Below are 25,472 nucleotides of genomic sequence, written 5' to 3' on the forward strand. Positions count from 1 at the left end.
AAATTCGTAAGCCCCATAAAGCGGACATTTTCCAGAAGCTACAGATAAAATATACATTAACCACAAGCTACAGATCCACAACAGTCCTTGACATTTAAAACTTGTAAGGGACAGGAGATGCTGGCATACAGTTCAGCACTGTACAGAGCATAATATCCCGAAGTCTTCCTCAACCGCACTTCAAGTGTCTGCCTTTCCTGACTTGGGTCCCCAGGATCTTTGTAAACTGAGTGCTGTACCACTGTAACTGAAACTAGCCAGTACACTTTGCCACAAAGTTATCTGCAAAAAAAATTCATTTTAAGTCCCAACATAAGGCACTGTCCCACCAGCAGTCACTACAAGCTGCAAGACAAACCAATACAGCCTAAAATTCATCCAGTTTAGGTAAATGCAGACCTCACAAGACCAAAGGATCACTTGCTATGCACCCTAACAACTGCGATCATAAGGGTTATTCTGTCTCCAGCTAAAGTTTTTGCTAATCTTTGATTGTGACCGCTGTTCAAACAAGGCACAGTTATTTACTTTAGGCTGCCAGCCCCCACGCCAACATCTGTGTTGCTCTGCTGTAACATCATAACGAAAATACCTAAAGTTGCGCAAAATATTTCTGAAAATTACCTTAATGCTTCAACTTCTGGTTTTTACAGATACTTTAATAAAAGTAAAGAGAAGCAGGAGGCAGAGAGTGGGATGCTTGTTGCTAGGTGATACCTAGCTCTCTTGAACTCCTACAGACTGAAATATTTATCCAGACTCCCACAAAGAATGACATCTAGCACAGAGAAGAGGCACACACATGTACTAAAGCACATTAGGATTCAAAGTAAGAAGCAGCAGCTCTGCCACCTGCCTTGGTCCCTAGGGCACCTAAGATGAGGAGACTGCAGTCTGGGATGGGGGTGATGCAGCTCCTCCTGAACATCTACCCAAATTTTCGCTGAGCCTTTATGGGGCAATGCTTTCAATACATTCATGCCAAACCAGAATGATCTCAATGCCATTACAATCATAGCAGTGCAAGTAAATACATCCTTGGCTATCTGACCATATAGCTGTGCTGTTTTTCTGATGCCTGAGGTACTTTTCCCCAAACCCTCTACTCTGACAACAGGTTTCCACAGAAAAAAGCATACACTTGGCCAAACATGGATGAACAATTATCAACCAAACACACAACCTTCGAGCCACGTTCATTCTGCTCCTCACTTTAAATGGTTTATTCCAAGACTAAACTTTTGAGAAGTGCTTACACAGTCCTTCAGTAGAGGCTTAGAGGAATAAACATTATTCTTTACAGAGTCTTTTATTTGACATTAATGAATTATTCTGAACTGAACAGCTTCAAGGATAAGTCCCAGACCTTCTGAGTCTTCAAGATGAATTTCAAGAACAATTTGTTCTCCCTAGAACTTAAGTACCTGGTTTGACAACTATTAGATAAAGTTTCAGAGAAAGATTATGTCTTTCAGTAACACTTTAAAAGCCTTGCTACTGCATCAATGTACAAAAATGAAATTAGAAAGTGTATGTGCACACTGATAATATTGTAAAGGTAGAAAAGGACTTAGTTAAACTCTGGAGAAGTAGTGGAGTCTTCAAATGACTGGATTTAGGTAATAATCAGTGGTCAACCTAGAACAGTGCAATAAATTGCAGGGGGCAGAGCAAAACACAGCCAAATACTACACCCTCCTTGACTTCTTATTCTAAAAGTAGTAAACTTCACCACTCAGTTGTTTGAATTGATAGCTCTGAAGCCCTGATACTCCCTTCACAATTCTAGCTTTAACAGAATGACGTTGTTTTTCGTTAGATCCAAATGAAACAAATAACGATAAACACGGTCACCCATCACTTTGGGCAGCTTCTCTGACATACAGAAATGCTCATGTTATAGTGCAGCACGAGGTGTGTCAGTTCACCACCTTATCCTCACACACAGTTCAAACTCGGTTAGACTTAAAATTTTATTTACCAGCATGTGCACAATGGCAAAGGACTTGATGAGCCTTTTCTTGCTACAAAAATTATAGCTTTTATTTTTATATATACATATATGCACGCACACACACACACAAGCCCCATATGTATGTGTTAATATAAAAACATGCCCATATTCAGTCACAAATTTTTTGGCGACTTTTAATTTTGTAATTGTCTGAAAGAATGTACAGAAAGCATACTTTCTAACATATCATTCAAAACAATACACATTTTAAAGCTTGGCTGAAAAGCCTAACTACATTTCTGAATTCACATAGAACTGCAATTAATTTTAAAAAGTCATCTTTTCTCCTTCAGACTTTATTTTTCCCCTTTCTTCAGCAAAACAGTATCTATTACTCTCCATATATGGATTATTCAAGATTTGGACTCGTAAGGGCTTATGAGAATCTAAAATAATATTTAAATATTTAAAACTTGTTATTCCTAATTTCAGATTGGGATTATGTACGTTCTGTTTCTACATTTTTGTTTGGACTTCAGATGAAACAAATGTGATTAGCTGTATTAAAAATGAAGTCAAATTTTAAATGAAAAGGAAGGTAAACCACAGGAAAACTGCTTGTGCTTCAAGTAGGGTAAGAGGGAAGAGACTTGCCAGTAGTTCTTCTGTATCTCCACAGCAGGGGAATGGATAAAGACCAACCCCTAAAGCAAGAGAGTTCCATTGAGACTAGACTGACACTATAAATGTTGCACAGGAAAGGTCCTAACTTTATGGGTTTCCTACTCTTATTTTGCCCTGATAATACAGATTAGCCTTACCAGATACTATCACCCACTCTCCCACTTCTGGTTTAATGTTTTTACTCAAACTAGGTTTATGCTCAGTCTGGGATTGAGCCAGCTTTACCTGAGGTACAGGCAGCAGTACTTATTCTCTATTCTCAAACTTGTAATATAATCTTTTAAATTCTAACCCATTCAAAAATGAAACGAGAATTTTATCTTCTGCTAGGATGCTGCTGAATCCCAGAGACCACCAGAAGAACAAGTAATCCTCACACTTGTAGGCACTTATAAATGAAATAACCAGATCTTAAGAATCAGTTTATTTAGGAATACAATTTCTGTGTGGACCATGTCTCTGTTGTTTCTCAGTGTGATGGCAACCTCCTGATTACCTGATCTGAGGGAAAGTGGATGAACACCGAAGGCCTCATGCTACAAGTCCAAAGGAAGGAGGACAAATTCACTGCACACCTGTGTCAAAATCTGCTCTTTGGTCAAGCCAGCTGTAGTGAGAAGAGCTATCAGTGGTTTAGCCCACAATAAAGTCTGAAACACATGAATTTCTGAAACAGAGTAATGCTGCCTCAGATGGAAAATACTACCCTTATGTGGCTCAAAAATTTTTAAAGTGTATCCTCACAGTTGACTTCAGAGGGAACACCAGGACAATGGAAAAATCAGAGCAGGAATAAAAAAATGTAACACTGTTTGTATGTAGTAGCTCATATAAACACTGGCATGTCTTCCCTTTTTACACTGCACACGATGTTGTAAAAAAGTTAGAGAACAGCACTAACCACCATTCCTCTGTGGACAAAATACCATGCAGTTCTCCCTTCACCACAGTTTCAAGCACTCTGAGCCCATGTTCACAGCAAAGCCACTTAAAGAATAAGCAGAAACAGATAAGTTGTGCCCATTAAGGTTCCTTTAAAAGAGGGAACAAACTAGTTCCCACAAGCAGCAGAAAAAAGCTAAACAAGCTGCAGGTTTATACATCACCAGAAGGTGGTTGTAAAATCAGCGTTCATGTTGCTGAGGCTGGCATAGGCAGCAAGAGCCAATGCCTCGTTCCACCAAACACCAAGCTGGATATAGTCACTTTAGAAGTGCCCACATATGCAAGTTCTACCTCACTGCATCAATCAGTGCAACATAACTTAGCAAAAACCCAAACTGCTTAAACAAATCTATTCTGATCCTCTAAAACAGAGGTGGCAATAGTTATGAGGTGGCCTTGACCTCTCCAGCTATAGCCACAGCACCTAAGAGAGGACAGGCTTCCACAATTTACCCTAAAGTTGGGAAAAAAAGAGCAAAGAAAACCAAGCAAATGCTATTCCAAGTTGTGGTACACACTGAAGAAACCCAACTTCCAGGTTCAGAGTTATGCTTCCAAAAAAAAGTCATAAGCTGAATGCATCCTGCTCTACATAGTGGATAATAATGTTCAGCTCCTATTCCTGCCTTTGCACAACCCACAACAACTTCCAACACTGCACTTTTGAAAACTAGGGCCCCTTCTTTTGCTTTCCATTAGAAATGTATCAATAAAATGCTTTTTCAAGAAAAAAGCATGGTATCTACAGCATTGTATCTATCTATGTGACTGTGTAGTTACATAATCAGGCTCTGAACGGGGGGGCACTACATGCCACCAGTGATACTATTAATCAATTTAAGGAGCCTATTTGGCTGGCATCCTACAAATGTGGGTGACGAGTGTCTATTTTAATAAGAAAGTACACTCTCTAAAATTGATCAATTGACCACAAGTGTTTCAATTAATAATTTTTAATGTCTTTTCTCCTGGCCTGCCCTTCCTTAAAAGTGCAGGCTGGCATTATTACTAATAATCATCTCTCAGCATATTGAAGGTAAAAGGTTGAGAAAAGGGAGAAATCCCAAAATCTGTCAATACAACACTCCCATCAGGCACTGACCAGCTTAAAACAGCTTCGCTACCAGATTCAGCAGCTACAAATCCTTCAGTAACAATCTGAAATCCAGAGAAAATCACTGAAGCATACTCATGCTCTTGATGCCTTCAGAAGGAATGAGGAGAATAAAATTTATCTCTGTACTGTTCCTGGAGAATTTCCACTGAAAACTCTCCATCCCAGCTTTTCAAGCTTCCCAACACATGGTAAAGCTCAGCAAAAGCCACCATTAACCTTAGGAAATGGTACATGGGTCCAGAGACCCACCCAATACATACCCGGTCATATTCCATCAGCCTCCTAGGCCTTGTCATTTCTCTCCTTGTTTGAACAGCCCTCATATTTTTGACAGGACACACAAATGCTCTGATTATTCTCCTGTCCTTGCTTAGACAGAAATATACTTGCTTCTCTCCTTTGGAGAAGGGGTTGGTTGGGAAATAATTTCATGCAGTATTCCAGGGGAACATTAGTCTGCAAATCTACTACATACTTAAGTCCAAAATCCAGAAGTAGCTTGATTTCCAAAGGTAATTTGTACTTTCCAGTCTCCTACTGAGATGACTGCAGCAGCCTGCAGGACTTGCCATCTGCATGCAGCAACCCAGTGACATTTCATTCTGCAGACCAACATGGGCAAACAACCCTCTTAATTGTGGCTTGGCAATGGTTCACATTCGCAGCCCAGAAACCATAACCTGAAGAGCAACTTTAGCAGGTGAAGTTCTTGCCAACTGGCAGGTTCATCTCACCTACCGACAGACACCTACACCTGTGCTAGCTGCCCTTCATGGCTCTGCACCTGAAGGGCAGAAAGTGGCAGCGTAAGGGCCTGCGTCACTGTCACCACAGCCAGTCCAGCAACTGCTTTTGACCAAAAATCATTTTAAATAAAACAGTACTTAGCTGTCTGTCAAGTGAAGGGTACCGTAAGTTTTAAGAGCTTTGGTTTTTTTAAACTAGTCTTGGGTTCCTTTGTTTTCCTGATCACTCTAAATTTTAAGACTTAAGAAGTCACCATTTCAATGGAGCCAGGGAGGAGTTGGAAAAGCATCCCATTTTTACAAGAGCTTAGAGGGGAAAAAAGGAAAAACAGAAAAGTAACATGAGCTGGTTAAATACTACTGTCAAGCAAGAATTGGTGTCACCAGCCATGCTAAGCTTCCTACACTCCAAAGTCCTTCAATTGTATAGACATCACCGTAAAAAAAATTACTATGAAAATCAGGAACTGAGAATGGTAAGAAAGTCACATCACCTGATATACTAAATGAGAGACAAAAACACTGCAGTGAAAAAATCCTGTATTTCATGGGGAAACACACAATTGTAAAGACCAAGGTTTTTTTACTAACTTGGCCAGGCTGATCCCATACTTTGTGTCACCCCAGTGAAATGAATCGACCTCAAGGTTATGCTCCTAATACTCCCACTACCAGAGCAGAAAGTGGACTCATTTTATTTCATTATCTTTCAGGGAAGAGAATGCAACAAATTAATTAAACACCATTAATCACAAGAGATATGAAAAGCAGAGGCAATACCACTGAGGAGAAACATTTTCTTTTTCTTCCCCCTCAGTATTCCAGGTGTAACCAAAACAATGTGACAATATGGATGCTGGATGGAATTAAGCATACCTTTGGCAAAACTCAAAGACTTCTACCCAAGACACCCAAAAAGCTATCCTTTCCTAACCACCATGATCCATAACCCCTACAAACTCTCCCGACTCAGAACACCATGAATTACATGAACAACTAGACCTACCACTTCCCTAAAGATTAAATTCAACAACTCCTTGACAATCAAAGCTTTTGTTTTTCTATCAGTTCCCTTTGATTATTTTTTTGACTTGCAGGTAACACCTGACATGGTACATGACTTTAAATGCCTAAAGCAGTTCAGCTGGCAATAGGAGACATGTTAGCTGAAGATGCACTGGGGCTATATCCATTCTCTGGTTATTGCCAGGAATACAACTACCTGGTATTTTGAAATTATGAGAAAGCTCCTAAATTAGATTAACTATTGAAAAATATCTCTGGAATTTGATTATGTAAGAGATAGCAAACAGATCTTCTGCTATTATACTGATTTCAAACAGTTGCCCATCATCTACTGTCAGTGTCTCGGAGTTCGCCCAGCCTTTTCCACCAACTACTCCCTTTGGTGACACAGTTTCTTCTTTCCACGTTACCCCAACACAGAAAGGTTGCAGTTGTCCAGATCTCAAGACTTAAGGATCCTCCCACCTCTCACAGGTTCATGAACCCTTCAGCCACCCTTGAGACACAGGATCCTGGCCCAGGAAGGGAAATGCTCCCCTTTCAACCACTGGACATCCCTTTCCACCTCCCTTGATTCCAGGATAGGCTTCTGGTAGGTGAGCTGGCAGCTTCTACAGCTCAAATGTAGTTGCCCCCCCCCACACCCCAGCATTAGTGCCATAACTGGCATCTTCAAAGCCCCACACTTCAGGGGTGTGAGCCTGTTAACCAGACCACCCTGTCCTCACCCCATGGAGTGAGCAGTCTCATGTTCCACTGCCTGACATTCAGTGGCTTCAACAGAGTTTAAAATTATAATCTGAAACAAGGTGATGTAGAATTTGCGAGCCCAACACTCCTTTGTGGCTTGTCCCACCGACCCTCATCACTCCTCTTACCACAGCTCTCCCTTCACCCTCTTCCCTGAAGCTTCATTCTTGTGCCAACCACTCATCCAGTGGCACTAATCCAACAACAACCCTCTCAGTTTCACTGAAAGTGGCTTTATTCCCACTAGAAAGCCAAATCCTGACTCCATCCTGCTGTTTAATCCACTACTATGAAAGGTTTTTTTTAATACAAAAGCTAATTATCTCTTCTATATCCTAAGATGTGCTCCTGGTTATTTGTTAGGTACAAATATTCCCTGTTCTCCACATTCTGAGTTTTCAATATCCTGAATTTACTGCTAGCATTAGAGGTGGCTGGTGCTACCTACTCCAAGACACCATGAAACAGAAGGTGTCTCACACAGTGCTCTCCTACTGGAAAGGTTTTGTTACCAAAGACCAAGCAATTATGAGAGCATCACCACAGGAGCAAACTTCAGTTAATAACACCACCACACACAATCAAAGTACTGACAGCAGTCCAGAAGCAAACAGCAAATATCGCTGCATGTTCCAATATTAAGAGATTCTGAAAACAGTTTTATTAAAAGCACAGGTAGCTGCAATAGTCTTTGTAATAAACATAAGGAATACTGCAAACAACTTACACTCCCACAAGTGGCAAATGTCATCATCCTAATGATAACCCCTACTGAGTTCCATCCTGTAGAGTTATCACAATTAAGATTCTGTTAAAATACCCATTAAAAACACCTATTTTTAATTAACTGTAATTCAGTCTTATAATATGAAGCAGGTTGTAACTTGATGATTTTCATAAGACAATGAATTAAAGATTAGAAAAACAAAATGAACACTGGGCTCTTGGGGGGGGAAAGGAAATCAAACCATTTCAATATACATGGGAAAAAGTAATATAAGTCAATAAAAATAAAAAATTTTGGTTACAGAGACCAAGTTTTATAGATAATAAAAAAGTAAACTACTGAAAATTAGAGTCCCCTAAGTGTACATTTACAGTTTAAAAAGAACAGAACAAAAACCAGTGTTATAGGCCTGAAGTTGATATGGGAGAAAATACGGAGGTGAAAACAAGGTCTGTTCAGAGCTTAGTTTAAAAAAACAAGAAAAAAAGTATATTAAAAAATGCATGCAGATATTTCTACAAACCCACACAGGGAATGTACATAAAGGGTTAAAACCCAAACTGCTCCCAACAGGGCCATATCAGCACAGGCAGATTTACTATCCCTTCCTGGCCCATCAGGCCCTGATACCAAACCAAAGGCTTACAGCTGCAGAGGGCTAACACGGGAAGGCTTCTTGCATTTAAGGGCCATTTTCACCAGCTCCATCACTTTTATTCTCAATCCCATTCATGCATTACTGTCAGATTATTTTGCTTTTCCAGCTGTATTTTCCAACCTGATACACAGAGAAAGCCCACTTTTCTCATCTCTCTTTCCTTTATCAACTGACCGAGTGACAATAATGTTAGATCAGTCCGGTGATCTCTCCTCCTGTCTGCTTCCACGTCCTGCTGCATACAGCAGGCACGCTAAAATACAAGTGTCAAGCAGTCAACAAATCTCGACAAGCCCCTAATCTTAAGGGCATCAAATATGGTTAAGTCATCCTTTTTTATAGAAAAAATTTCATGGACTGGGGCCAGCAGTTTAAAGGGCTCTGACAAGAAGAGAAGGATTAGAACAAGCCAGCACCATTTCAAAATGAAAAGCAGAGAGGTCTGGCTTCCTAATAAGCAAATTCACCCAAAAGCCACAAGCTTAACTGGAAACATCTTAACCTGCAGTATGTCAGCAAATACAAAGTAAGCTCTTTCAAACATGCACTGAAAGAAATAATGCCGTATTTTCTTTATTGTTGTTTTTCTTATCAGCATTTGAAAAGAGCCCACAAGGAAACACTCTATTGAATGAGTTCAGGAGGAGCATATTATCTAAATACAGAAGCACATTTGTATTAATACCCAGGGATGACATTCACAAACATCTTCCTACTATCCTGTAAATGCCTTCAAAACAAGCATCTCTACTCTGTATCAGGGATGCAGAAGTTTCACAGAAGCTGCTCTTGAGAAGCTTCCTGAGGACCAGCATGCCAGAAAGGGCAACCACTGCTCTCTCTTAGGAGCTTCTTCATACCTTGCACCCAATGCGCTCAGACTATTGCTGTTTCTGGATTCAGGAAAGAGAAGGAGAATAAATTCTCAAGACAGAAGACTTAGTAGATAGTCATAACATGACTCCTCTTGAGGAGGACAGCGAGGACAAGATGTAGCTGTGTCGAGTTCTACCTCTCCAGGACTCAGCTTCCTGCCCAAGTCATCTTCTCCCCTCCCATCTCCCAAGCTAGACCAAGACAAAACACCTCTTCCACAGAAGCAAGGGGCATTAAGACTAAATTAAGCTAACATTAACCTTCAAGCAGCTGGTCTACATTAGCTTGAGCTGAAGCTGCAACCGCTCTGGAGGCGAGACCCCACAAGACCATGGCGTTTTCTGAGCTATTCCCAAACTGAAAGAATTTAGCAGGAAGGGGTGCATAGCTAGAACAGTATCTGACTTTTTCCTCAACTCCTGCCAGCAGTGTGCCTGATCAGGATCCTCATCACCTGGCCCTCCCCTGCTTTCACAGTTTCATTTTCTCTGTTGCCACCTAAAGAGTCATCAATGGAAAATTCACACAAATTGTAAAAACTAGGATAGAGGAAACCTCAAGAGATCATCTAGTCTCTCCCTAGCAATTCGCACCACTGTGATTACCTCAAAAAATCATTCCATCTTGATTATATCCATTATAGACAGGCTTCAGGAAAAGAATCACTGGACCTGCAAAGAAAAACTGCCTGTAGCACCAAGATTTCATCCTGATTCATTCTAAACACAGAACATCTGCTTTAGTATACCACTAGGGCCATAAATAGAGCAATACTCAGTGTATGGAGCTGAGAGCTTGCCAGAGCTCTGATATTTACTTTAATTGCTCCTAAAGACATCTATAAAGTAAACATTTTTCAACACAAAATTAGGATTAACCTCCCCCCCCCCCCCAAATGACTAATTACAATAAATTCTCTGTCTTTTTAGGATGTTTTCCAGATCAACTATCATGCATGATATCTGCAAAATTATGTGAAGATGGAAAGCAATACGAACTACTATGATAAAGTTTTAGCTGTCAAGAATAAGAGGGAATGTAAGAAAAATACATTTTCATTCCTCAGTATGAGGTAATAGAGTAGCCTTTTAAATTGGAAAAAAAAATCTTCTTTAAAACTGACTTCATATACAAGCTTTGTGATCCATGCTCCCCAAAAACAACAGGAGTGACAAAAGGCAGTTCCTTCATGCAGAAGTCTGTGTTCCCCTGGCTAAATTTATTTTCCCAGAGAGGCAAAGCTATTGCTAACCCTAGTCAGATGAAGTTTCCAGATACTGCTGAACTCTAATACTGGCACATCTAGGTCATTACAAAGTCTGTGGAGCTGATGAACTAATTGGTTGTGATACCTAGTGAAATATGAAAGTCAGTACTTGGTCCATGTTTTGGTTTTTTTTTTTTTTAATTTCAGTGCATCTCAACTCAAGGTACAAAAGGACAAATATAAATCTGTAAGTGTAAATCTACACCTAAGGCTGTATGTTAGCAACAAACAGTAGTGAATGCATTCAACACTATTTTCACAACTACAATGAAAATCTTTTTAGTACAATAAAAGGACACAAGAAAACATAGACACTCCCAAGGTAACCACATACAGAAGTTATTACTATCTACAGACACTACTAAATACCTCTGATCTCTTGGGATCTGGCTGTATATTATTAGTCACACCCAGAGAGTCACCATAAAAAATACCAGCATTTTTTTCTATTGCCTGACAAGACCTTACAAGTTAATTTATTTAATATTATTGTAATTTGATCACACAATGTTAATACAGCTTTGGCTATAAGGATCTTGGATATTTAGAGGGGTAATGGTCAGACAGAATGCTTCCAGGCTGTACTGTGGCACAAGGATGCACCGTCTGAAAAGGGTATTAATAAATCCATTATTGTAAGCATTCATTGGTATGGAGCAATTATGTAACTTTTAATTATCTTCTTTTATATGTTACAGTCACATGAGACAACAATGCTGTTAAAAGCAGTAGCGAGCATCAATACACACTTGTGAAAGACAAGGCCAGACTAACAGGAATGGAAAGGAATTAGCAAGTAGGGGGGAAAAAAATAGTCAAACACAGCTGAGAAGTAGAGAAGGAAAACAAATACATGCTACAACTCACTCTACTGCATTTGCGTTTTCTCCACTCCTCAGAAATGGAAACATAAGCATATGAATCATAGGGAAGTCCATCTAGCTTACTGTCACCATGGAAGAAGCCTTCAAACCCTAGAGTGTACGACTAGGGCTCTACACAGTATGTCTTTAAAAAGATTAAGCAGATATGCAAAATATGCCTAACAGAAAAATACAATTTACATTTATTTTGCTTTGTTAATTTCTCTGTGTAAGTCTAATATTTTTAATGAGTTTTTTTCAGGGAAGTAGCAGGTGAGTCCAGCAACTGACTGCTCTTTTGTGACTGTGCACTCCTACTGCCTTTAAAACAGGTGTATCTGTGAATTTTTGCTTGCCTGCTCACACTCCAGTGCCCCAGTTTCGTCATTTTTAGCGATTCCTTCCTGTGTGAACAAGCCCGAGCTTAGTGTTTTCTTTCACACGCCAACAGGAAACCCTGCCTCCAAAGTTGCAAACAGCATGCGGGGAGAGGTGCAAAGAAGAAGCATGGCCAAGAGAGAAATTTTCATATAAAACCAGAAAAATGAGATAATAGATAAGCAGTCTAGAAGAGGAAGGGTTAAAATCGATATCTAGAGTAAAGCAAAAAATTCCACTATGATTTATCACATACACCAGATAAATTGTCTGGACTACATAGCACAGCTAGATCACTTGGCCTCATGATATATTCACCAGCTACTCAAAGTCCCACTAGCAGCCAACTGCTAGGTGCCAATACTGTACAACAGCTTCATTAGAACTGGTATGACAGGACAAAGTTTCAGCAGGTTTACAGGTGACAAAATTTGGGGAGGCAGAGTACACTCAAGGGCAGCACAGCCATTCCAAGTGATCTCAGCAAGTAAGAGAACTGTTTTGTCAGGAACATTATGAAATTCAGCAAAGGCAAATGGCAGGTCCTGCACTTAGGGAGGAATAGCCCCAAGCACCAGTATATGCTGGGGGCTGACAAGAAACTTGGCAGAAAAGGAGCTGGGGTCCCAGTGAATGAAAAGTTGACCATGAGCCACAAATGAGCCTTCTTGGCAAAGAAGGCCAACAGCCTTGTGGAATACATTAGGAAAAGCATAATCAGCAAGCTGAGGGAGATGATCCTTCCTCTCTGCTCTGGTGAGACATTTGGAGTACTGGGTCCAGTGCTGGGCTTCCCAGTACAGGACTGATGTAAACACAACAGAGTCCAGGACAGGTCAACAAGCCAAAACACATGGTGGTACTTCAGGCCAGGCAGTGAGAGCTGGAACTGCTGAGCCTCAGGAAGGAGAGGAATTGGTGGGAAACTTAGTGGTCTCTGCAACTACTTTGTACAGTGCAAAGACAACAGAGTCCAACTCCTCTCTGAAGTGGGCAGGAACATGACACAAGGTAAAGGTCGCAATTGCAGCAAGTGGAATTCTGATTAAGGAAATTAAAAAATGAAGTTTTTATGATAAAGGTAATCAAAAACTGCAACAGATTGACCAAAAGGTCACTCGATCTTCATCCTTGGAGATATTCAACACTTGACTACCCAGGGGTCAGAGCAGCCTCAATGAACTTGGCCCTGCTTTGAGCAGGGACTGGACCAAATGAACGGTCTACAGAGACACCCTGCAACCTATGTCAGTCTGCCAGAGGTTTTTCCCTGTGTTTATTAGGTTTCTTCAAGCATTAAGACTTCGGCAATACAGTTTTTGACAATATAGAAAGATTCCATCCAGTGACACAAATTTTTAAGACCCCAAGTTCAAGGGAGCTTCACACAAGTTTTAGCATTCTTACAATTGGAATGAAAAAAACCCCTCCAAATTATATTTTCTTTCTAAGCTGCTCAAAAAGAAATGCAATTTTCTTCAGAACACCTAATCATAAATATGCATATAAGTGTGTATGCAAAAATAGATATTGTCTATTTATACATATGTGCTAACATATCCTGAAACCTCCAAATATACTCATGGTTCTGAAGAGGTAAAAATACACAGCAGCTTCATATTTAAGTACTATACCACAGAAATACAAATCGCATCGTAAATTCTCACTGTTCATTGTTTATTTATCTCACTGACATTTGAGCTCTCCCATAATACAAACTGTATTTTAAATCAGTTCCTGTGTCATGGGCTTCCTATACTCGTGATGCCGACTAGCGTAACAAGAGCTATAGCCACAGCTCATACAGACACCAGAAAAGTGACCGAATGTTTTCAACTGAAAATAAAGACCTGCATTACTTCAGCGCTAAATCACCTGCCACCGCTAGCACATACCATTAGACTACATCTTGGGGACTTCAGTAGCTCAAATCAACTGCTCTGTCAAAGACTTTGAAAACTTCCAAGATCTGAAAAGCAAAGTAATACTAACTCCACCAGTTTGGATTTTTTTCTTCTTTGCACACATGGTATGTTTATGTAAGCGTGTATAATTCATCTGAGATATAAAATATATGCCAAGAGGAAATTCCAAGTTTCTGATTTTTATGTACAAATGAAGAATACTCATCAGAGGACAAAACAGAAGGAGCAACAGATTTCTGTAGTTTCCCATCATCTGTGAACAAAGCATCAGGACACATACATGATATTAATCACCCAGGACTCCACAGATTGCATCAGCAGAATTACATATGGAATCCACAACTATTATTATACTTTAATGCTCAAGTTAGACTCTGCATAGCACTGAGGACTGAGAGGACATGTTCAGTTCCCTTTTCACTTCAAAAGTGATACAGCCTCAGATGGTACTCTTTCTCTCTTCTAGAAAGATAATGCAGTGTCCAGATTGTATGCCAGTTCCAAAATACTTAATAACTCCACACTAAAACTGTGGTTTTCAGCAACAACGGTAATTTTTAATTTTGGTTTTTTGCAGTGGTATAACTGATTGCATATAGAAGCAGCAAGAATGAACACAAAGCAGACTGTGAAAAATTTCGCCTGTATTTCAACCATAAATCATGAAGGTCAAGCTTGGTTTCGGGTCATAGGACAGATCTATCCCTGGGAAATATCTCAAAGAGAGCAAAGTAGCTCTTCCTTGGTCCAGCTCACAACACACACAGCACCTTTGGGCATCTCTCCAGAGCAGCCACCGCCCTCAGCAAGGGATGCTCACCAGCATGGCTCTCCACGGACTATGTCATCAGGTGCCCAAGAGCAAACAACCACACCCTCCTCCCTGTGCAGCCATCACACCAGGGGTAATTCAACATTTCTGTATAAGCAAGCAGCAACCAAGTAACCAGCAGCAGTACTCAGTGCAAAATCAAAAAAAAAAAAAAAAAAAAAAAACCACCAAAAAAAAAAAAAAAAAAAACCACCAAACCCCAGAGTTCACACCAAATATCCAGCTCTCTATTCCATAACCATCTGTGCATTGCAACAGTAATTTCAAAGAGAAACACCATATTTTTTAAGTGATCAAATCATATGCTTACAAAAATACACAGCTCAGGAGAAAAAAGAGAAAAAAACCAACCCTACACCACCAAGAAAGAAAAAAACAAAACCCAGCCACAAAAGCAAAGAATCCTCTTTCTCAAAATACAGTCACAAGACTTAGCTGTTTTAACCCACATTCTCCAGGGGAAGGATGGAAGGCAGGAGGATAAATGCACATTGCCTAAGACATCTTAACACTCCATTAATTGACAGATTCAGTGTCATACTATTCATGAAATACAAAGCCAGTTTCACCCTCATGGATTCTGAGCAGGAAAACACAAGTGATTTAAGTTATTATATTGGTGAGTAACAAAAGTGTTAAGGGAAGTATGGCAAATACAGTTTTACATATTAGCTCTCACTGAAAATCAGAGGAAAAAAGCATTTATGACAATTATTACAACGGCATAAATATAAACCAAGGCAGGGTAAAAACCCCACATTGGTCTAGTTCAAATTTTTAGCATCAGAAATTTGTAACTAATCTTTCAAAATAATGTATCAGTAATGCTACAGGCCTAGTGTTTCCTTTTTCCGCATCTAAATAGGCTGACTTGATTGTGTGAGGTGCCAGACTGAGCACACGGTAGTCCCCAATTGCAGCAATGTTTTTTATGCTGTATCACCTAGGAAATTCTTTGTCCACCTCAGCCACAGCTTCCTCAGTTGTAAAACAGAGCAGCAACTCAACTAGAAGACAGTCATGTTCTTGGTGGAGGCCACAATTCATCAAAACAGAGGGACACATCTAAAAGCATGCTGCCACCAGCTCTTTCTTCCCCCCCCGCCCCCACTCTCAGTTCACGTCACCGATTCTTGAGAGGTTCCCCCACTCTGATACTGAACTGAATGCTTTGGAGAACTAAGGTCACCAAATGGGCAAATCTATGACTGACTTTCAGAAATAATTAGTTTTCAGCCAGATTAGTAAAGTCCGCTTGCCCAAAGGCCAAATCACTGCTGGAACCAACACACAGAAGGGAGTACAAATGGCAGGAGAAGGGCAGATGGAGACCGCTGCTTCCGGCACAGCAAGGGGCAGGGTTTGCCAAGTGGTCTCATCAAAACCGTAACTGGTGGACAAATCAGAGAACATGCAAACTGCTGTTACTGCAGAACTGAAAAACTTCCCAGAATTTTTTACATTCTTCATTAGTAGCATGAATTTTTAAAATCATGTAAGACAACACTTTAGATTGGTTTATCAAGACAGAGATGTCAAGAATTAATCAGCAAGGGCTGGCAGAATGATGTTCTCTGGCCCTGTAATCACTTAATTTTTCCTATAATTCTGGAATTGTCTCAGGACTCATCTACTGTTGACAGAGATATCTATACATTTTCTCATTAAACTTCACTGGGATCAATCCTTAATGTAACTGTACTCCCAAAACAGTAAATGAAACATAAAAAGAACTCTTCATAAAAAAGGATATGAAGAGTCCACAGGAGTATTTTTATTTCTTAATTTCTCTCTTTACTTTATAGACATACTTCAAAAGGAAACTGAATTAACCCACGAGTGCTATTTACTTATCCCATACAATGTCAACAGGCACTTTAACGAAGACCAGACAATCAGAGACAAGGTAGAATATGTTGTGATGACTTTCAGGACTTTGCTTCCATATGAGTAAACATGTTCAAACCTATATATGCATGGCGTCTCACAGCACGCAGCCCAAAAGATAAATTTAAATTAGGTGTTTATTTATAGAGGAAAAGAAAATAAAATTAAAATGAAACCTCTAAGATTTACCTGTAGGTCCAGCAAAAGAGAAGCGGTACTCTGGACCCAGCTGCTAAGCTAACTGAGAGCACACACTCCTACATTCATCTAGGAATAGCTTGGCATAGTCTCTACAGACAACATTTTCTTTAAGTAAGCTGACCCCTCCAGGGTAATTCAAAGCTACCAGTATTACTGAGCAACACCTTAACTCCACTCACGTCCAGACCATTAGCTTCCTTTTCTGGACAATCCACCATTTCTGTTATGTAGTAGACTTCCTTGCAGTACAGTACAATGGGTCTTCTCCAGTCCTGTACATTGGTTTTCTACAGGCAGCAGCTAAATTATACCTCATGTGACTATTTCGGGTAAGTTATCCTATGTTAAGTTTCTGCTCAGAACATGTTTTTACCGCTGCGACTTATCAGTCCCTGAAGACAGGGATTTCCAGCAGACATATTTAACTAGAGACAGTAAAAGAAATAAAGGTTTTCAGCTACTTAAAATTATCAAAAACTTTTATGGTAACAATATAAAAAGAAATAGACAGTTCAAGGTAAACCATTATCTACAATTGCTTCCATACATGTCCTATCTTTATGACTGCAAGCTGCAACCTTTTTAAAGTCCTTTCACTGATACTGCTTATCTCAGCCTTCATTTTAAAAGCTTTTTTTTTACCACTTCTTGCAATGAAGTATCCTTCAAACTACAGATCAAACTGCTTCACTTTGACTTTGTCCCAATGATTTTTCACCACCAGCTAGCTATTCATAATCCCAACTACCGTCTAGTATCAGAACCACAAACAAAAAGATCCCATAAACTATGAGGCTTAAAAGGCAAGGCTAAAGGCACTTCCTCAGTTTGTGGAATTATTTGGCATCTACAAACAGACCTGAAAAGCAGATCCAGTACACAGCAGACTCCACACATCCCCCACTGCAGCTCCAAGCTCACAGGCACATGGTCCTCAGGCTCTGGCACTCAAAGCCTGTGATGGGGATTTTGTGCATGGGAAGAGAGAGGCACTTCACAGCAGGATCAAAGCCCTCACCCACACTTTTAAGAGCTGACCAGAATTAGCAAACTGCTAATGCACCAAAAAGAGGCTGATCTTAAACCCAAATCCTCTGCACAAGCTACCAGTTCTGTGGTTCCCACGCCCAAAGAACAAATATTATTCACTTGAGAAGAGCTGACAGTGTTCCATTCTCCTAGGCTGAAACAGAGCAGCAGCAACAGGGGGTCAGCACCACTCTACACACCCATCAGAAGCTGCAGAGGACTAAGCTGCTCCTCTTGGGTCAGGAGGGTCAAAACCCACACTCAGCTTCTGTCATCCAGGAGCAAGAGACTCACTCTTCCAGAAGGCACCAAGAAGCATGGTACAGCCACAACCAGTCATGCAGCAAAGGCGGACCCACCTTCCCAATGCTGTTTCACGCACTTGGATACTCACTGAAGAAAGCTGCTAGGTCCCTCACTGAGGTCCAGCCTCATGCATACCTTGGATGACCATCCCTGGTGGATACCAGGTTGCCTTGCCTTGCTCTGTAATTAGACCAGATTCTTCTCTGAAGCTCCAAGAACAGCCACTGGGGCAGTAATTTCATCAGTACATAAGGATATGCTGATTTTCAACAGGATTTAGGCACTCAAACTTTTACACTGAAGGAAGAAGATGAACAGACCAAGCACATCAGCCACCCAACAAAGAACGCAGCTGCACAAGAGCAGAGGAGTGTCCTCCAAACTTTCCACTAACAGAGGGAAACAAAGAGAGGGAGATGGCAAGCAGGAGCAGTTACCTTTAGGCTCAGGAGGAACAGTAGCAGTATAATCTCCTCTCTAAAAAGAAAAATGATGGACAAAGGAAGGGAAAAGAGCACTAGACAGATAAACATGAGGACAAGAACAGAATATACCGAGTAAAAAATGATGGGCAAAAGGAAGAAGAACAGGCTAAGAGATGGAGAGAGAAAACACAAAAGAAATGGTATACACTTCAATTGCTCTTTCAGTATGGAAAATTTTGAAGTACATTAAGAAGCTTCAGAATATACCTCTGATGAAAAAAAGTCCTTTTAGTTGCTGTTGTTTTGTTAAGTGTAGTGGGTTCTTTTTTCCTGCTTCTGCTTATACAGAAATTGTTGGATCAGAAAATTGAGTGAGTTAACCACTATCAGGAAGTAAAATGAAGTCGTTGAGACAAGCTGTATCTATTGATTTTACAAGGTTTTAAATACCAAGAGCATCTTGCATATCCATACTCATGAGCAAGAGCCTAGAATGAAAAGGGACATAAAAAGGTGAGTGAGTGAGCCACAAAAAGGAACCATCAGACAAATGTAAGACACTAGTATGAAGATGAACCAGATATGGAAAAAGATAAAAAAGGGGTTCAAAGAAACAAGAAGACAAAAAAATTCAGAAAAATGCAGAATTTCAAGTTACACAGCTATAATGTTTGTGCTTCCATTACTCCTACAATATACATATCTGGCAACATCCTATTTTTACAAGCATAATAAAATGGTGATAGGAATGGTAGGAGTACTTTCATTATACCAGTATTCCTGGCTGTTCTGGATTTTAGCAAACCAGTAGCAAGACAGAAAGAGGAAATAACATCTACTGTACTCATGCTCCAGCTCTGCAGAGGAATGGGAACCCTCCATCCACATAAGGTTGCTGCTTTACTAGAAGAATTCTCCAAAGTACTTTCAGTTGTTGGCTACTACAGCAACCTCAGTGGAAGGAATAAAACTTCACAGCAAGAGAAGTCTGTACTATCCTAGAGAAGTTCCTGCTTTTTACAACCCCTACCTGACAGTAGCCAATTAAAGCTGAGGATTGCTTTTGAAGCCTTGAGCTAGTTTTATTCTCTCCATCATTAACCTCACCTAGAACTGGAGCAGCACTCTGGGTCCCACACACCTCTGTATTTTCTGCTCTCTGGTTAGTAAACATCTTATTTTCTTCCAGCTTCTTTAGCTGTTTTCCCACCAGGCGCATACACATATAATAATTGTAAGAATTCCCTAAAAATGTTAGTTTGAGCATTCATGAAGAGTTGAACACTATGATCTTACAGATCTTTTCCAACATAAATTATTCTTTTTTTTTTCCTCTCTGTTTGTCTCTCATATCTTTATTCAGTTCTAGCCAAAAAAAGATTCAGAACAGTAACACCACCTTTCCTCAAAACACTTGGCAAGGATTCTTCCTGCAACAACTCTCCCTGATTAGATGCACCAGCTTCACTTCACATCAGAAGTTGGCGGGGAAAAAAGTTGCACAGCCTCAAGAAACTGCCAGGGAAGGAGAGTAACACCAGACTAAATTGTGATTTCCCACCACTCTCCACACAGTGACACAATGTGCCAGAGGGTTCGGGCACACCTGTCCCAGCCAGTGGTCCCACTCTCTCTCTTCAGACCCAGTATTTCCCATTAGGGAACAAAAACACACTCAAATACTCTAAACTTTTGAGTATGTAGCAACCTATGATGGGGTGAGGTTGGGGTATCAGGTTTTCAATGGAGCTCCTGGAATACGGGAATGTGTTCTCACATGGTAATTAGTTTGCCATTTGTACACTTCTTATGGTTTAGTTCAAAAGTCCTTACGTATTAGCTTAAGAGGCATTTTAAAGAGCATCTCAGCCATTCAGACACACCCCACTCCAAGTCAGATTCACATTTAGTTGCCTCAGTCATTCAGTTTGAAAATTCCTAGCTTTTACATTATTTTTTGCCATTGTAGTCTATGTCTGTTTCCTCCTAATGTCAAGCATCTAAACAAAATAATCAGATGGGGATCCAAGGTGTCCTAGACTCTCTCTACAGACAATTTACACTGGAACAGGCAACTCTGGAGGTTGCCACAGCCCACACAAGATCTATAAGGGCTTTTTAGCTCTCCCTTGACCACAGCATTGTGCTGGCTACACATTTACCTGAGCACAGTACCTCCACCAGGTGTTAAATGAAATAAGCCTAGGTCACCTTCCCTTATTGACGTATTTCATATCCATCTACACACACTAAACATATTCATGAATGAGTACATACAAATACATATATATACATGCACTTACACATTCCTCAGCAAAGTGTTCTTGATATTCTTGCACTAGAGCAGTAAGCTGCTTTAGCAAAGAAATTAACTGATACAAACCAGGACAGACTTATTTCTCCCACCCACCTTTACAGAACCTCTAAGCCTTTAGTGGGTGTGGGTGCCTCCCCCAAAAGACTTTTGAACTGGCATAGCTGGAGTCATACACAGCAGAGAAATAATCCCAATTAAGTTAAAATATATATACTAGAAGAAGCAGTTATTACAGATTAAAGAGAGTGACAGATGTGTAGTTTTGCAGATCATTCATGAATTTGGCAGTACCTTCCTAATGATCACTTCTGCTTGCTTTCCTGAGTTGCCACTGGAGCCAAGACCTAGCAAGCACCTGCTTCCAAGCAGGCAGAGCTTCAGTAAAGGAAGAGTCATACACCCTTTTGCCTACTACGTCCCAGACAAGGGGATTTACAAGTAGCATGGCTCTCACACGGTTACTGCTCGTAGACATGTGTTTGGCAATGCGGAATTTAGCAATTAGGAATCAGCCAAAAATACTGGTTTGCTTCTGTTTTTAACATCAAAAACTGGCACTATGCCCTGCCACTACAGCAGGCTTCACCAAGATGAGACAAAAGGGTCCTCTGCATTCCACCTGGTTCTGTCCACTCACGTTGTATTTACCAGACCTCATGCAGAGTGTACTGCGAAGTAGAGTTCTGTATTTCTACTTAAAATATTGGTCATGTTTTTGTGGGGCACTCACACCATCAGGTAGACAGATGGAATCACAGTCTGGTGAAAAGAAACAAACACAGATCAATAACTACAGCCTGATCTGTGTGCTTTAAATATTGTCAAAACATGCAGGAGGAAAAGGCTGGTGGACTTCACAGCACAGAAATCTCAATGCACTCCAATACTACAGGGAGGTGGCATCCGCAAGAGTTAACTACAGTGGGAGAAGTGTCTGCAGGCAGATGAGTAAATAAATAAATAAGGATGGGGAGCATTTCACAGTCTTTCAACCATTTATATTTAATGATCGCTATACAACATAGTCTACAGTTCTCCCAATAAAAGAGCCATGCAACACGTGAATGAGAACAGGAATGCATGAACTTCAAGATCAAACCCTAACTCCTCTGGCTTTAAATTGAAAATAACAGTCCTTTCCCTATTGATTTTTTCCCTCCTCTTTCATTTGTGAAAAATTGATTTTTCTCGGCTGTGTTTGCTGAAGTGTCCACACCTGCAGCTCACTGCTTGCTTTAATCTTTGTATTTGTTCATCCGTACTTCCAAGTAAGCCATGTCAAATAAGCACCTGAGAACCCCAGTCCCACATTCACCAGTGGTCTTAACAAGTCTCAGAAATCCTATCCCTCATACATTATGACTGAAAGATGAGAAAGCTGCTCCTGCCTTCCTGGAGGATGCTCAGAGGCCATTCCTGTAGCTGGAGACCCCCAGGACAAAGCCTGTGTCACATATTTTTGCAGGACATCTCAGGGCAGTACAGACACCAGAGAAAAATGCAACAGGACATCCTGCTGCTCCCCCAGCAGCTCCACAGAAGACAGCAGAGTAGTAACTCCAGGCTTGCCATGTCTGAACATCCTCAGGAAACTTGGCACAAAAAAAGGGAAGCCTTGGAAGAAGAGAGAATTTTAGGAGATCAAGATGAAAAGACAGAAAGTACTCATACAATAAAGCCCTCACCACAGCTACTGCCTGTTTCTCTCACTCTCTGATACATTTAACAAAGGAGCCCACACCACAGTTTGCCAAGCTACTCAGTTCCTCTGAAGACAGCTGGACTAGCTGGAAAAATGCCAGACAATGCAAGTCCTTCAAATCCTGTGGCTATACAACTTGAAAATTGAAGCACAGATTTAAAAATTAAAAAAAAAAGGAAAAAAAGTTTGACTGAAATTTTCCAATAAGAATGATTTGGGGGTTCATCCAAATAATAATTAAAAAACAGTAACAATTGAGGCTAAATCTGTACTGCTTATGAAACATTAGTATTTTAGCACGAATCCTTCCTACAGAAAAAAAGAGCTCTTAACTCTCAAACCAGGCCAGGCTGTGCAGCAGCATTTGTGATGTGTGCACATGTCCACTCTGAACACATATGGCTTATTTCACTTTTGATCTGAACTAAGACTTGCAGATGTGAGAGGCATTAATCCACTTGGGCAATCAACCTCTTTCGTGCTACAAAAACCTGCACGTAGCACACAAAACCCAGTAATTTGCATGTAATAGGTAACTGAATTTTAAGGTATTTTAAAGGAAATTTAAGGTAATTAGACATGCTGCAAGCCTACGCATTTGAAATCCTCAAACACATTCGTATTTCAATATTCTGAGCATTAACTTTTTGGGAGTTTCACTTAAGTCCAATTATTTTAAACCCTTCATGACTGTTACTGTCTTTCCCTCATCCTTTGGTCCAAGGCACAAGTAACACATGAATTACGGTGTAAGCTAACAGTTATACAATTCTACAGCTCATTTATCAGATGGGCAAGAAAAGTCCAAGTGATTATGACACTTTAAACAAGATACACAAATTATAAAACACATCTAAAGTTCCAATCATCTATTTATTATAAGGCAACACATTCTGCTTGTAGGAGATATGGGCATACTAAGGAATGAAATTAACTGACCCTCCAGGTGCCAAGAGGGGACGTGGTGCAATGGTCCTCTATAAGGTTACATCCTAAATGGACAGCACGCACGTGGTGTGTTGCACTGTGACTCCCAGTAACAACCTCCAGTACACGGTAAGGGGCAAATTGTTTTTATGTAGCTACGTCCTATTTGGTTGATCAATGCAGCAGTAACTCCCAAGGAAAAAAAAACAAAGCACAAGTTCAGCCACAAATTATTCATTAAAAAAACTGAAGTGTCTCACCCTGCACAGAGATGAATGATTCATCCATGCGCCCTGAGGAATATCCAGGCCAAATAAGCATAACAGATAAAGAGACAATCCCTCCACAAACCAAGTTCGGAGTAAATAAATGAACTGAGACCTCTTACCTTTCTGAGAAGGGGATCTTTAAGGAAATTTGGGTCTGCTGTAAACTTCAGATAATTTAGTGTGCAACAAATCTTTCATCAAAACAGTAACTGAGAACAAGAGTTATATCACAGGACCACAAACTCTGCAACAAAAGGAACAATCTTTTACCAATCTTCAAGCAGTTAAGTTGAGCTTCACTACATGTAAGCTCTAAATGCATAAATATCCTAATTAGTTTAGTGACCCTAAGTTTCAAATACACTCAAGACAGAAGAGCTGAACTGCCCCTGCAGATGTGTCTGTCTCTAGAGACAGCTTCCAACAGAGACCACCTCTGTACCAGCACATTGGCTTCTACAGACTATCAGCTCACCCTAGTTCCCAAGAGAGCCATAGTGCCTGTAAACCAGGTTGCTTCAGCAAGAAGCTAAACCAGAAGCCCCTCTCCAGCTGCACACTAAAATGTATTCCAAACCCCAAGAAGGCAATAAGGGCCTGCAATAACAACTGCTCCCCTCTTTCCCATCTGCTGCTGTACATCACCTGCTCATGTAGACATGGCCTCCAGCACATAGGTAGGAAAAACAAGGCTAAATCTGGGAATTTCAAGGTCCTGCAACTACTTCAAATCCCTTTTAAAAGAAGTCATGCTGCATGACGTCAGACATATGTTTCTTTAATATTACTAGATCAGTATTTGTTGGATATTTTATGGTTCCCTTTATTCTGCTTGGCTCCTGCTGCTTCTTTGAATCACCCTCCCTTATTTTCCAGTTCTTACTCATCACTCCCAGCTCTGAAATATTTATCACACCCCCCAATAATAATGGCTGAGAAAAGAATCACAACTAACCTATGCTGAATTCTGAAAGCCAAAACATGAAATATATCAAGAGCAAATGGTAAGCTGCTCTCAAAAGAATAATTTTGAATTTTAAAAATTGAAGACCCTTCTCCTCTAGATAGTTTCATTTATTGCTAAGACATTTACCATTAAATATAAGGCATTAAATATATATAGTTTATATAAATTAATAATTATATATTTATATAACAAAGATATCAAGTCTGCATGAGATCACCTTCATGCAATGATCCCCAAATATAGTTATATTACCAAAGCAATAATTTCCAGAGCATTAACATTTCAAATTACTAAAGCACACAGTGAAGTGCAGAAGAGTTGAGCAGTTCAGCAGCTTTCTACAGGAAGCCTGCCGCAGAAGGAAGAACGCATTGCTAGCCTTCCAGCTTCTTGTCTGGAACCAAAAACACAGCTTCAGACTTCTTCCAGATGAAAACTGAGCTGCTTTGAAATCAAAACAAATGCCACTGTCTTGACAAATACTACGTAAAAACTAAATCCAGGAAATGCTTTGGCATTAAGAAGCCAAATCTTTGTCACAGAAATTTTAGATGATTATTCTGTAAGGAGTTTCACAATTGCAGAGATCAATGTACTAAGAGGAAAGCCTCTCTTACAACATACTGGTACTGTTTTTTGGTGTATGAGTAGTTCTAAATAAGAAAAAAATCTCAGTTTCAAAAAGGGCTTCATG

At 40.2% G+C, this 25,472-nt stretch overlaps 1 protein-coding gene across 6 annotated transcripts in view; it reads right to left on the reverse strand.

Annotated features, from left to right (window-relative positions):
- Positions 1–25,472, reverse strand: part of KLF12 (Kruppel like factor 12) — a 236,074-nt gene that overhangs the window by 175,481 nt on the left and 35,121 nt on the right. Inside the window, exon 2 of one of the 6 annotated variants that reach the window (XM_019289552.3) lies at positions 23,931–24,055. The exons of the other annotated variants lie outside the window; for them this stretch is intronic. The gene's annotated coding sequence lies outside the window, so the exon portion shown is untranslated. The remainder of the gene's footprint in view (positions 1–23,930; positions 24,056–25,472) is intronic. 6 annotated transcript variants of the gene reach the window in all.

This window comes from Corvus cornix, chromosome 1 (genome assembly GCF_000738735.6).
Source record: "Corvus cornix cornix isolate S_Up_H32 chromosome 1, ASM73873v5, whole genome shotgun sequence".
Taxonomy (NCBI): Eukaryota; Metazoa; Chordata; class Aves; order Passeriformes; family Corvidae; genus Corvus; species Corvus cornix.